Source organism: Ambystoma mexicanum, chromosome 2q, assembly GCF_040938575.1.
Source record: "Ambystoma mexicanum isolate Mex_15411 chromosome 2q, UKY_AmexF1_1, whole genome shotgun sequence".
In the NCBI taxonomy this organism is placed as follows: Eukaryota; Metazoa; Chordata; class Amphibia; order Caudata; family Ambystomatidae; genus Ambystoma; species Ambystoma mexicanum.
This window is the reverse complement of record NC_090924.1, coordinates 1,236,578,959-1,236,594,796: the sequence shown is the minus strand read 5'-3', so window position 1 is coordinate 1,236,594,796 and position 15,838 is coordinate 1,236,578,959.

Here is a 15,838-nt window from a genome sequence, read left to right as displayed (position 1 = left end):
GTTATTGTAACAGTCCACACATGTTGCACCTCGTTTACCACTTTTACACCCCTCTTGGCCATCTTGACCAAAGCAAAATGCACTTGGTATATACTAACTAGTGAAGGGTGTATATCCAATGCTTTAATTGTCCAATGGTAAGAATATATATTTGCTCTTAAAAGTAGATTGTGGCTGGCCTCTTGCTCAGGCCCTCTTGGAATTTGTACAGGTGAATGCTATCCTCCTCCACCTCCTTCTTCCTCAGCTGATGCCTGGCAGCACCTAGTGTTCATTGTGTCAACACGGAGCTGCACCAGTTAACACAATAAATGAAGCTCCTGATTCTGGGTTCAGACACAGCTACAAAAAAACATGACCCCAACTATGCTTCCTTCAATATGGACAACAATATCACCAAAGTGATGCCCGCAGTCAAAACGCTAGGTTTCCACCTTGTTGCGTTACTCTCCCTCAAAAAGCAAGTTAACTCTTTAGCATCCTCCACACTTGTAAACTGATCTGCGCATGTAGACCGTTTCTCTCCGAAACAAGCTGCATCACCCTGGCCAATACACTTATATTATCCAAATTGGATTATTGCAAGCACCAATAAATATATCACTATCAAACTACAAAAGCTCCAAAATAATGCTCTTAGAGCAGCTCCAAACATCCCTAACAGAATGCACATTTCCAGTTTCAGAAGAGACGTCCGCTGGCTTAAGATTAGTGACAGGATTCTCCTGAAAACACTCTCCCTCACGTCCAAATGCCTTAATAACATAGATCTGCTAACATCAACACTCTCAAAGTGCCCAGTTTCAAACGGACTACAGCTGGCGGCGCCAGCTTCCCAGTCATAGCGGCCCAAACCTGGAACACACTTCCCCTTGATCTGAGATCTGACCAACCCTACTCCAGCTTCAGGTGAAAAACTCTAACATGGATCCAGACCAATGACTCCTCTAGCACTCCTTAACCACTCTGCCTCCGCACACCTGGACCTCTACTACCTGCTCCTCTATGAATGCTTTGTCTGCACGGTACCTGTTACCTCATGTTGTTCCTCTCAATATCTCTATGCATTTTGTGACCAATTTCCACAAATTGTACTACCTATTTGTTTTTGCTATTTACTTGTAACTAAGCTATAAGTATACTTGTAATGCTCGCGCAAGCTATCTTTGGGTTTGGCAGCGCTATACCAAATAAACAAACAAACAAACAAACAAACAATCACAGACCCAGCTCCACTTTTGCAGACACTTTCCTTGGGATCAGCATTCAGGTCAAACTCGTTAAGACCCTGCTGCTCATCCACTATGAAAACATTGCTTAGGAAGGGCCTACACCTGCTTACCTCCTTCATGTCATAAGATCTTGCTAGGGCCCTAGCTCCTTGACACTGTGCAATACTTGCTTTCCCATTTCTCTTCTTTTTCACATCAGGAGAAAGAGGTAACCTTTATTTCAGTCATCAGTTAACCCAGCCCCCTTTGTCGCACTTAAGTAGCTTTAATGCACACTAATGGCTTGGCTTATGGCCTTGGCAAGGAAGTGATAAATGCGTTAAAATCTATAAATACATGTTTGAGTGAATGCTGTAAATACATATCCAACAATTCCTGCGAAGTGGACCTTATCTAACAAAGAAGGACCTCAGCTTCTGTGCTTCAGGTCATGATCTAATGATTGGTCCTTGTGACAGTGGGTACAAGTGAGCCTGGGAAGCCTGGGAACCCTGGGAGCTTCAATATTACAATGGATTGTTCATTTGTATGACCGTTATCTTTTCCCTCATTGCTTTCATTGCATTGCTGAAAACCTGCTTGTTTATGTGCTGAAAATATATGCTACATTAGGTTATCTTGCATGTGTATTGCGCCTCCTGCAATAGTGTATGGCTACGTAGCACTTTTGCCTATCAGAGAGGCAATGGAGGAGTATGTTAAAACATTTGGTAGTGGTAGGGAGGCGCAAAGTCAGTAGATAGTTGAAATGAGCGAGAGGGATTGATATGATGTTCAGGAAGGCATACGAAGGAAAATATGGCAGAGCTATGTGTAAAATTGCACCAAATGTATCATGAGACTCAACTGTATTCTATGGGGCACATCGGTGAAAGGAGAGATAGCTGGAGAATAGGTATTCGCTGCACCAGGGGGTATGTCTGAAAAGTACGACTGTATGGTGAGCCTGCTCATTTTGAAGCCTGTCTAATTATTTGCACAAGCCCCCAACAATTCTGTTTGCCAGGTTTGCAAAAGCTCCCTAAAAAGCGCGCAAAAAAACCTCACATTTTGTATTTGCCTCATTTATGTCATGGTTGCCAAACCCTACACTTGTACTTGTCTGCAAAGTGGTTAGGTACACAAGCCTGTCCATGGCTTACCCGTGGTCAGACCTTTGAGCCATCCGCAATCTCATGGTGAGCCAAGGCCTGCAGAAACCATGCCCAAGAAAGAGCAGCGTTCAAAGCCCATCTACTTCCTCCACGAATAGTCACAAATGGTCAGGCACTATAGCTGGGAAAGCTGGAAGGAAATATGGAAACATTTGACTGAGGGTAGGATTTCGATTACGGCTTCCTTGGGAGCAGAAGCTACAGTCCGGACTTCCTGGAGGTTCCGAGCCCTGTTAGGGCATTTAATGTAATGGTTATACTGGGGTGTGAGGCAGGAATCCTTTTAGGCTGAGGATTGCAGCTTATGTCAGTTAATTTAGAGCCTTTGACTAGCCGTCCTACCTTGTGATGCAGTTACTGTGTCCTGTTAATAGAGGGAATCATGCAAATGTTAGGTCAAATATAACAGACTAGATTTCTAAGTATACCCTTCTGCTTTTTCTTTTATGTTTGCGTGTTTACGGGGTAGCTACATACTGTCTTATTGCTGCTTCAAAAGGCGCTTGGAAATTAGACATTTAAAGCAAAACATTATAATGAAACCAAAACATAATGTAACATGACCTATTCAGCTAATATAAAATGAAACCAACATCACATTCTTACTCTCCTCTCCGAAAGGAATGAATGAGTACATAAAGTAACACTCAGGTAGATTCTAGTTAATGTTCATTTAGTTTTGGAAAAAGAACACCTTGATCCTAGCAAAAGACAACATTACACGGATCTATGTGATCACTGCGCCACCCATAACTGCGACGGCCGAAATGCCTAAGCCAGTTACGGTGCGGCGGCGTGATCATATAGATCACTGTGCCTGCACCCCGGCCAGATTTTTCACTGCCTACCCAACACTCCCACCCGTTCACGGCGGCACACACAGTACACTTCTGTGTGTGCCGCCTGCACCCTGCTATCCCTGCGGCGTCAGCTCCTCCCACTAACGTTTTTTTCTTTAGTGTCCCAGCTTACTAAAATGGTAAGCGGGGGACACCCCCGCAACCCCGACCCCCTTTACGGCACCCATGCAGAGCAGGGGACACCCCCGAAACCCCTGCACTGCTTGGGCGCAGTAAATATCACCCTCATTTTGTGCGCCCCCAAAGTCCCAGTAACTGCGGGGGCGCACAAATGAGGGCCACATTTTTGTACGATTCCCATTACACAACATGTTTCTACAGCTTAACATGACATGGCATAGCATAACATAGCACAGTGCAGCATACCAAAGCTGAGTGCATCACTTAAAAACAGGGCAGGGCATAACACTCACATAAAGTTCTTAACACTCACAAGGCATAGTAGGTTCACCCCCCCAACAATGTATTTAAAATGTGTATGTATTTAATTGTTTCCCATCCCATTGTTCCCTCCCTGTTGCCCTGTGGGTGCTTTGAAACACTATTTACTTCCTGTATAAGTGCCTAACAAGCGAACAATAAATAGAGAGATCATTTATCTCAGTGCAGGCACATAGCAAAAAATGCCATTGCTAGGCATCCAAAACAAATAATGATTCAACCCAACACAAACAGCTCTGCAAAGGTAGCACACACACACATGGTCTCCAAAGGCAAGGGACTGCACCCCTCACTCCCTTCCTTCACTCTGCTCTGGGGCAAATTGCTGATTCCTTTCATTAAGAGCTGTCATTCCTCCATTAATTAAGACGTGGCATCTCTTTTGGCCAGAGGAAGGGACAATTGGGTCGTTTTTGGTGGGGGAGTGATGGCTCATCCTTTGAAACAACTGGTAGCTTCCATAAACGGAGTTTCTTTTTGTGTTATTTGTTTATGTATTTATGTATCTTACTTGGCCACACCCTATGCTTGTGCTTCTGTGCAAGCTCATAAGGACATAAAGCATGTCACTGGCTCAGCAGTGATCAGACTTCAAGTCTTCCACAGTGATATGTTGAACCTGGCCATGTCGAAGCCCTACCGAGTAACACAGTCAGCAAAGCCCTTCTACTTACTTCCCTTGGGCCCACAACAACATTTGTGAGGGGTTGTATGTCAGAAATCTGAATTTGCCAATGTTCTAACAGCTCCCTTAAAAGCGAGTAAAACAACGTTGATTTATTTGAGGGGTGTCTTAGTTGATGTGATGGTTACCAAGAGGATATTTGTTTCCGAAGCCCTAGCAGCTATGAGTATGATATCTCTCCTAAAGAAGCATTGATGGTTATGCAGGAGCATGATAGCATTGATGCATTTGCTTAAGATGTAGCTACTGAAATAAACTTATGGCCATTGAGGTTGAGAATCGAGCCTGGCTTCGAAGAGGCAATTATCAAGACCCATTTAGCAGGACACAATGAAAAAGTTATCATACTGTAATAGTTTGCCTCATTGAATGTACATTCTGCTGTCTCTGAACATTAACATGTCTCATTTACCCATGCAATGCTCTAAAAGGTAAGCCTAATTGGCTGCACATTGTAAGCCGGGAAAGGGATGGTACTCATTAGCTGATGATATGTTATCTTTCGACTCTCAAGGACAGGAATTCTTCCCACGTAGGGCGGTCTTGTACAAACAGACAATTGATACCCTTGGCGCTTCTTTCCGCTCTCAGATTTACGCCATCCTGTGTCCTTCATGGTCTGCGCAAGTTGTGATTTATAGAGTGAGTTATGAGGCTTACTACTCTCTGCTTTGTGGAATTCACATGAATGACTATGCAAATGCATTAGAAATGGCACTGAACATTTCCTTCCAAAAGTGCACTCTCTATAAATACACTTTGCCACCGCAAAACAGGCTGGCAGAAATGAACATTTATTTACAAAATTAAACTGGATTGTGCATATTTAGAAGCCCAAACTACACAGGTCCTGGGATTAGCACATGTTCTATGACTCCTATCATAACGTGGACATAAGAAAAATTCTGAATTGACTACTCAATGTTTGGGCAATGAAAACGTTTCTCCAAATTGCGACCAGTCAAATCTTCCATTGTTAGTCTTGCATTTGGAAAAGCACGTGCAATTGGAAAGCCCCATAGACTGAATTCAACAAACAGGATTTTAAAGGGAAGAGGCTGCATCTGGTCCAAGTGCGTTTCATAGATAATTGTGATTTTACTATCTAACAATATAATAAAAGGCTAAATGTATGTTTGTCTGGTGCAGTAGCTTTGCCTGTTGTCACCACTACATGGAGATGTTGCCTTAGGATATATGGAGACAATGCCAATTTGAATAGTATTGACTGTTGTCACTGCTAGATGGAGTTGTTGCCTTAGGATCTCTGTGAATGAAAAGCTGGACTTTGGCCCATGTACATGGGCTCTTACACTGGTCTATGTATAATTGAGTACATTTTCTGCTGGAAGTGCTGTCCACCTGCTGCTTTTGTGCTCATTTAAATAATCTGTTTTGTCAGTCATTCTTTTCGACCTCAAAATCAGACTACTCCTGCAAAATGACAAAATTGGTTTTCTGGCCAATATTATTGATGACTACATTTTTTGGGCTTTGTTAAAGGGGATCCACACATGATGCCCCTTTGCCCCGTCCTTCACCTTCTCATTCTTTCCCTTACTTTACCCAAATTGTTTTATCTACCTTTTATTAACTTTTTTTCAGTTTTATAATTACTTTACTCACCTTTCCATACTGACCATCTACACACATGTATGGTCGGTATGGAAATCTGTTAACATAGGCTTTTCAATTTGATGTGGTCAGTTTCGTTCCATTCTACGAACTGAACCCTATAATTAATGGCCTTTATGGTCAGTGGTGGCTTCAGAGTATTTGGCTACTATTTCTGTTGCCAGAGCATCTCTGTGAATCGTTTATTTTAACTGTGCCCTTAAATGTAATGCTTTTTTTTTTTATCCCTGCCCGGGAATTTCCATCCAACTCCTTCTAAGAGATGCCAGGTTTGCCATTGGCCTGCAGAACCAATGGAGTTTAAGTAAGATGCAATTTTCTCACTCGTGGTCTTCCTGAGTGCATGGGTGAGTGTTTGCGTGAGTGAGTTTGTGGTTGAGTGAGCTACACAGAGTTCTTCTGTAGTTACTGAACTATTTGAGTGTCATAACTGTGCAGAAGAGGAACGTTTTAATTAAAGAGAGTACATCTTTAAAGCTCATGTACATGTGTTTTTCAAATCCTCATTTTTTAAGTTGTGGGCTTTTTATTACTATATTTCTGTTTTCTTCATTTAGGATGATATCATTTTGTGTACAATTGAATAAAAGGAAAGGCATCATAGCAATGTTCTGCTCCAAAGATTCTTATTAAGCAGTGCACGGATCCATTAATGTCCGTTGCACATTTTATAAACAATTGGATCTTTGCCACAAAAATATGGACCGTAAACCATGGCCAACAGACTGCATTTGAAAGCCTTCCTCCTGGTCCCAGGAAACACTATTGTGAAATCCTAGCAATGATTTCCCATGTTCATCAGAGGTCTTCCAGACTGTTCTTCTGAGCAATGCATCCTTGTAGGAAACCACATGCTATCTGCTGAATCCAAAAGTATGTTTGCTTTCAAAGATCCCAATGTCCAGCTGAAACAAGTTTCTGGCCTTAGGGTTTGACTGGGACAACATTCTTGTTTTTTTTTTATGGCAAACTGTTTCAATAGGGGCTGGATGTCAATTTTTGTGAATATTTGCGGAAAAGTGTGCAGTTTTAAGCTCAGTGGTCTTCAACCGTGGACGTGATATTAACCGGGTAGGTGGGCCATCCCTCTGGAAAAAGCCTGATGCCCAAGTGGAGAGCCTGAGCGAAGTTATGGTCTGTTAACACAGGGGCAACCAACCACCTGGTTACAACCGCCATTAGAGCCTGAACACATCAGAGGTAGGTGCTAAGCATTTGTTTAGCAACAAAAAGGAAAGAAAACGTACATTTTTACCTCTGCGTGGCTGCCTCTCACTTGAAAGGTACATTTTCTTTGTTAATGTGTGTGTGATGTCATCAGCACAGAAAAGCAACTTAGTCTGGCAGTTAGGCGATTGAAAAGGTATGTATTTTTAAAGGGGGAAGCTGAGCCTTATCATCCGCATCAGCTGAGTGCAGGCACTAATGGGACTCGTGTCGGAGGTTGTGGTGGGCTGCTGGTGGGGGCTTGGAGAGAAGCAATGCCATATAGCGGAATGGGCCAGCACTAGGGCCGCTTAAAATGTAGGTCTGTTCTTCTGAACACAGCCCTATTCTGAACTTCCCGATTGGCTAACCCTCAACCCCCATCCAAGGTGCTAATTTAAAACAACCAGATGCAGAGTGCCTTAAGTTTCCCACGTTGTATAGAAACGCGGTCCCCTCTGACTGAGGTTGATGGCAGATCATTCCATAGCTCAGGACCTACCTCTCACAGTCTGATACCTCCTTTCCATTGATACTGATTTCTAGGTACCCTCATGAAACCTATGGAGTATCTGAATGGTGTTGCTAGACATTTACGACTACATTCATTATTGATGTAGGATGGACCACTGTTCCATACAGATCACTGTACCAGGCAAAGGAGTTTCAATGTAAATCTTTGTTCAATTATCAGCTAATGAAGGATTAACAGGCCTGCTTGCACACCTTTCTTTTTTCTCAGATGAAAGATCTTCCTCGACATCCTGTTTTGGTCTAACTGCAGATGTGTACATCAAGAATTTCAGGGCTCGCTTGTAGATTCTATTGGAATATTCCAGTTCCTACATCACTAATACATGGATCGCTTGGACCACTGAGAACTGAAGAGCAGGTATCCTATGAACCACAGAGCATAGGGACTGTCGGTTGTGTCATCACATATTTTAGAATGTTTCGAACATTCTCCTATAATGGCTGCTCATGATCACTTGACCGTAGTTCAAGACGCATTTGCCGTTGTGGCTCATGAGTTTGCTCCTCTGACACCTTGAAGGACTTGTCGGATGCACTGAGCATCATGGTGATTGTTAACATCAGGAAAATGATGTCCCTTTTGAAAGGGAGACATGAGTTACTTTCTCCCAAATTACATCTGCTCCTATGCAGAATGAAATATATTTTTCAATTTTTTCAGAAACTTCTGAGACTCAACTTTTTTTGGGTATATCACAGTTAAAATCCTTTGCATGCAATTAGCTCCAATCATGACTGCTGCTGAGAATTTTTCATTGAGTGAAGGTTCTGTTTCCTCTGTTCTTAAACATGCCTAAGAGACCCCCTCCTAAAAAAAGAACTGGACTCAACACTTCCCTATAATTTCCAACCCATCTCACTTTTCACATTTCTGATGAAGGTGTTGGAGGCCATAGTCACATCTCAATTAAGGAACATTTTGGAGGATGCTCTTATCCTAGCTCCTCTTCAATCTGGCTTCCACCCCTCTCTAGCCACTGAATCAGTGCCCATATCAGTTATTGATGATCTTACCAGGCTGAGTGACCAGGGTGGAGCTGGCTTCCTGATTTTGCTGGACTTATCTGTAGCTTTTGATACCATCGACCACTCCATCCTGTGTCACTGAGTGGAAGGAATTGGCATTACAGGCACGGTGCATCGTTGGTTCAGGTCTTTTCTCTTAGATCAAACTCAGACACTGTCTGTGTGTTAGTTTTAGTGTTAGTGTTAGTCTTAGTAATGCATGGTGGTGGCTCGAGTTATGGTTGCTTAGCTTACCATAAATGGCGAATTTCAGGCGTTTTTCGGTTTTACTTGGAACCATAACGTCCCTGTAATAAAGTTTTTATCACTGAATGTCATTGGTTGTTAGTAGCGCAACTTAACCATAACGTCCCTTTAACAATGTTTTTTACTGAATTTCATAGGTATTTAGTAGCGCAACTTAACCATAACAGTCCTGTAACAAAGCTTTTTCACTGAATACATATGTATACATATATAGATTCAATAAAAAAAACTTTGTTAAAGGGACGTTATGGTTAAGTTGCACTAATAAAAACCTATGACATTCAGTCGAAAAACGTTGTTAAAAGGAAGTATGGTTCCAAGTAAAATCTAAAAACCCTGAAATATGCCAGTTATGGTAAACTAAACAACCATAACTCGCGCCACCACCGTGCCCTGCTAAGACTAACACCCAAGACATCAATGGTGACATGACAAATATCATTGATGACATCACTGATGACATCACATGTCTAGTCCCTTCATTTTGTTCAAGGCCATATCTAGGCCAGGTGGATTTATATACTGACAGTCAGAAACTTAACTTTCACTTTCACTTAACTTAACTTTTTTATTACATTTATAGATCTTGCTATTCTCACATGTTCTTAAACTACTTTCCTTACAATTTCATCGCATCTTATAATGTACATATATAGGGGAAGAAGCAGGCTTGAAACACAGCAATCATTTTTGTGCATGCATGCAATTATGTAGATTATACACAGTTGCTAATGATACTGCCTCTTCTTTGCTTACTTTACACTCCATATGTAAGCCCCATATTTGTATGCATTGTACTATATTTATGTTTTGCGTACATCAGTACACATATGTAGTAAGTGATGCATTATTAGCTACTTAGTACATGTTTGAAAGTACGGAAAAGTCTAATACAGAAGCATTCACCGTTTTACTATATAACTTTAGAAAATTACAAATATAGCACGTCTGTGGTCTATGCTGCAGCCAATCCCTACATTTCTGTATGAGTAGGCTCATATACTAGAAAGAACACTGCAATGGAATGTTCTTTAGGACACTACATTGCGTGATGAAGAATGTAGTGTATTTCACATCTCCCGATAATCCCTGATATTTTTTTTTGCCAACATTACATTCACAACCCCTTGTATGAAAAGTAAATGTACATGTGATGTCATCAGTGATGTTATCAATGATATTTGTCATGTCATCATTGATGTCCTGGGTGTTAGTCTTAGCAGGGCACGGTGGTGGCGCGAGTTATGGTTGCTTAGCTTACCATAATTGGCGAATGAATTTCAGGGGTTTTTAGATTTTACTTGAAACAATAACGTCCTTTTAACAACGTTTTTCGACTGAATGTCATAGGTTTTTATTAGTGCAACTTAACCATAACATCCCTTTAACATGACATTTTAAAGCAGAAATAGTAGCGTTGAACAAGTGTAAGTGTAGTCATAGCCTGCAAACGTGGACAATCTGCACCCTTCGTAAGTTAAAAAGAAATGAGAACTGCACAGTGAGATAATACTTCAGTTATATTGTCAAAAATATTGTTCTGCTAATAACAAATTTAAAGTCGGTCCGGTGTAGAGTCGTTAAAATTAAACTTACATGATATTTACCGCCTCCAATGGTTTTAGATAAAGCCAGACAGCAATGTGTTTGCACCAAAGATTCTGCATGAACTGATATTTCATGTGCCTTACAAACGTTTTTAAAACATAACCTTATCAAATGGTAGTTTTTTTGCTTATTTTTCCGTTTTGCTCAAGGTAAAAAAGCAATTGACCCTTATGGGTTTAGTGGAATGCGTGGCCCTACCAAGCTCGCAACGAAAAAAGCACATCAAGTGACCTTCACTCAGAATGCATATACATTCTCACTTCGCAACAACATATGAGAATCCATTAATGAGAACCGCGACTCCCATACACGTGCAGAACCCCTGTTTCCATTAAGCAGTGCAGGTGGCTGGCTCATATTTCAAACTGTAGGACGCCAGTATGATTGCAATAGTATTCTAAATACATTTTAACACAGACGCAGTAATTCTTGGCCATATATTGAGAATGAACTTCCAATTTACCGTATGGCTTTGGTGACAGTAAAACACCACTGTTTGACTTCCTGCTTTCGCATCCCATCCCACCCTCATTAATGCTCACCTTCCAAAACAGTATTTCATAAGTGAAAGAAGTGCAATAGTGTCTTGTTATATATATGTTACCACCGATGTCGGCGTACAACAAAACACGAACAAAAAATGGCGGACGCAACCAATCAGTGAACGCGTCACATGTCCGTGGACATGACGCTACAGATTAGCCAATCCATTTCTTGCACGCGGAGCGAACAGGGAAGTGTGACCGCGGAGCAGACATAGATATCACTAATTTTTTCAGACATACTTTTTGGTTGTTTTAAAGGAAACTACTGGACGGATTGTCACCAAATTTACAAAAGCACGCTTTCGAGACCAAGCTCCTGCCCCTGCCTCAAATTTGGTGAAAATCCGTCCAGCGGTTTGACCTGTAGCCGTGCGCAAAGTATTTCCCCCATTCAGTCTATGGGAAAAAAGACGTTTTGGGAACCCCCTATAGCTTTTCCCTCCCTGGACCAAACATCACCAAACTTTGCAAAAAATATTCCGAGTGGCCCATATACTTTTTTTGCAAAGTTTGGTGAGAATTCATCCAGGGAGAGCGGAGTTATAAGCCGCCCAAAAAGTGCTCTTCCTATGGAAACAGCAACTTAACCATAACTACACGGCCACTACGGTGGCCGTGTAATGGCACTACTGCGGGCCATGTAATAATGTAAATTTGATCAATATTTACTAGGATGCCCTTAGTTTATATACATATAACATAGAACATACTGAACCCCCTACCTGCGCTAGTGGGTCTTATATCTGCGGACCATGCACCTGTTCGTGGATGGACTCAGACAACATCAACACTATACAAAAACTCAGGGGGCATCTTACATTGTTATATCATCCAAAAAAAACACTAAACATGTTCACAAAGCAGCACATAAATAAATTACATTCAATAATAAATAAGAAGTGAAACTGCGTATGTAAGACACTAACAGTCCAATTACACAGCATATGCAACATAGTGGAATATTCCAAAACACAATAAATATGCCTCCAACAGAATTACCTCAAAGAAATTGCACAGCAAAAATCAACAGGACACCTACACAGTAGTAACAGCAAAACTTAGCAAGAAACTAGAGAGTACACTACATGTATTATATATATTTATAAACTTTCTGTATTAGGTACACTTAAACTAATATTTTTTTTTTTACACAGAAATGTCGAATACTTTGGAATGGCAGGAAGAAAATTTTCCTCGGGATAAAATGAGTGAAGACAGTGATACTAATGGTAGACACTATACTTCTCTATATAAGCCAATTAATAACCATTACTTTATGTGTACTTAACCCATTTTTCTTTTTTTTTAACAGACCATACAGACATTAAACATAATATACCATGTGAGACATTAGAAAATCCTATGCAACAAATGGAGCTAAAAATGGATTTGTTAATGAAAAATGTCAAAACTTTGTGGAGGACAATATAAGAGAGAAAATTAAATATCATTGTCCCACATGGACCTGTACCCCCTCTCCATGTCCCACCAAACTATCCCCAAAAACTCCCCAGCAAGAAAAACATTACGATGAGACTTCTCTCCCTTCCTCCCCTACCATCCATCATGTCCAAACCTCTAATTCCCCTATATTTGTATCTGTTTCTGCTTCCCCCTCTCTGTCATAATTTTTATACTTTGTGTCTTATTTTTTTTTAAAAGGCAGTTATGGTGTCCGCGGACAGCGTGGCTGTCCGGGATAGCCTCAATTAACGAAAATGGGGGTGTCCTAAGGACACTATCGGCCTCATTACATGGAAGGCGGTAAGGGTTAACGGTCACTGGTAATGGTACCGGTGACCGTTAACCCTTACCGCCTGATTACGAGGTGCCTTTGCGGGTTGGTACTTTAACGCCTGCTTTTTAGCAGCCGTTAAAAACCAACCCGCAAAGGGACCAGGGTGCTTATTACGGTACCGCAATTTTCAGTACCGTAATTAGCACCTTCCCCATTATGCCCTATGGGGCAAAAATGGGAATGGGAAAGGGCAATGGGGGAAGGGGGAATTACGGCCCCGCCAACCATGGAATAGGGCGGTAATTCCTCCAAGGTGGTGCCGGTATTTTACCGCCATGGACCAGAGTGCTAATAGCACCTTGGTCCACCGCCTACCGTGTAATGAGGCCCTATACCTGTTTGTATTGTTGGCAGTCAAAATGGAGGTGTCCTTAGGACACACAAGATGTCTGCATGTTCGCAATTAACCTAAACGGGGGTGTGCTAAGGACACTATACCTGTGCGCACTGTCCTCAATCAAGATGGAAGTGTCCTTAGGACACACAAGATGTCCGCCTGTCCGTAATTAACTAAAATAGGGGTGACCTAAGGACACTATAACTGTTCGAATTGGCAGTAGTCAAAATGAGGGTGTTCTCAGAACACTAAAGATGTCCTCATGTTCGTAGCTATGCAAAATAAAGTGTCCTCAGAACATTCCACCTGTTCGCATTGTCCGTAACCAGAATGAATATGTCCGTAGAACACATTGCCCGTTTGCCTGTCTGCAAAGTTGTGCCGCACATTTATTTTGTTCGGGGATCCGAACACTGTTTGTAGAACACCCGCAAGCATGCATAGCACACCCTTGCCCCTACGAACATCGTGCCTGTGTGCAACTGTCCGCCGCACGAGTGTCAGACTTTTAATTAGTTTGGGGACTGGAACACTGTCCGTAGAACACCCACACGCATGCATAGACCCAACCCCGTGCATTTGGTGTCCTAGAGACAGCTATCCCATTCACGAATGTGTCCTCAACGTCATCATGTGACCGCACCCACACCATGCGAAACGAACACTGTCTGTGCCCCCGGACACCTAAAAAGTGTTTTTTTCAGCAATCCAAGGGATTTTCCTGGGAAAGATCACCTTGCACATGTCCCACACTATGTCCCTGGTGATCTGCATACTTTTGGGAATTTTTTAGCCCTTTCTTAGTGTTTTAAGTGTCCTGGGACAGCGCGGGTGTCCGCAAAGCACGCCCTAGCACCCCTATAAAAGGCCACACCCCAGAGCTGTTCCTTATTCTGTTTTTGGGCTTCCAGGACAGAGACTGGTCGTTGTTGCATTGAATTGCTCTTGCTCTTTGAAACAGCTGTCCTGATGGCATCCATGGCTGCTGCTGGTGCTTCTGCTGTCTCAATACCACCCCCACCCCCTCCACCACCAACACCTCTCCAAGGGCCTGCAGAGGGGAACAAGTGTGAGGATAAAGACGAGAATGATGAAGAGGATGAAGAGGATGAAGAGAATGAGGTAGTGGAAGTCCCTACTACTAGTTCTCACCGTGAATCTTGGCTGTAGAGGTTATTTACCTCTGTTGATGGAGTACCAAAAGCATGTGCACACAAGGTGACCTGCAATCAATGCAAGAGTGGCTGAGTCATGGGAAACCAGGTCTGTACAGCTATGGTACTACATCAATGAAGCGACACCTAAAATTGTTCCACGGTGGGGCTAGTCGTAAGGTTGTACCTGGCGATAAACGTAGTAGGTTGAGTATTTCTGCAGAATCCTCTGTTTCCTCTCCTGCCACCACAAGAGACACTCCTGTGGGGCAGTGCATCACTCCAGCTGCCTCGCAGGCCATACATGATGCTGTTGATCATTACCTTTCTAGAATCACAGTATTGTGCATGTACTGCGATGCAGTACTCTGCAGGGGGGAGAACCTTCGAAGTGCCTTCAAGACTGTGGCCAAGGAGCATCAGAAGAACTGCTACCTACCTGAATAAGGCCCACCCTACATGTTCCTCTCTCCACCTGCCCTTTCTTATCCGCGTGGTTGTTGTCCCTTTCTTGCCCTCCTTTCCCCTCCTTTCCTTGTGTGTCATGTGTAACAAACCAAAAATATATATAAAATAACAAACCCCCCCAAAAAATGGCTCTTTTCGGAGCCGCCTTTCACAGTTCAAAAAGAGAAGTGTCAATGAAATGCGCAGGGCCCTGTGCATTCTTAGAAGTCTGCAGACTTTCCACAAACCTCTAAATTCTTTGCGGGGCTGCCCTGTCACAACCATTACACTTTTCTCTGGGAGGAAGTGGTGGTGGCTCTGAAAAGAGCATTTTTGTGGGTTTTTTTGTGTTTTGAAAACTTCAAATGGTCAACACCTACTGCAAAATGGATTGCTGTAATTCAAAAAAAGGTCGCAATGAATTTTGTATATTTCGCAAAAAATCTGATTGCCGGCATCAGTAAGATGTACTCCATCTCTGTGAAAAATGTTTATACTACGAAACATAATGTTTTCATTGTGAAAAGAGGACATACAAACATCTCTCAAAAAGGCAAAGGCAGCCTTGTTAACATTGTGCCTTGCTTTCTCCATTTGTGGAGCAAATGAAGAGGAATGCAGCCAAATTTGTCTCTGCACAATACGGGAAAAAATTACTCTGGAGTTTGGATACAAGTCCATGACTTTCCCAAGTCCTTCTTTCATTGCAAATTGCAAAGAGATTCCAAAAACATGTCCTAAACTGTTCCCTCCACAATGAATAATAATAATGTCTGGATGACGCTGTGTCACCAAAGTAGCACAAAGAGGTACCAAATGCAGCCAATTCATTCCATGCACCCCATGCCAGTGTACTTCCACCTGAGGGAATCCAAGATGTACAGCCACGCCGCAGCGATCTGCATGCACTTCCAACCAATTTATCCACAA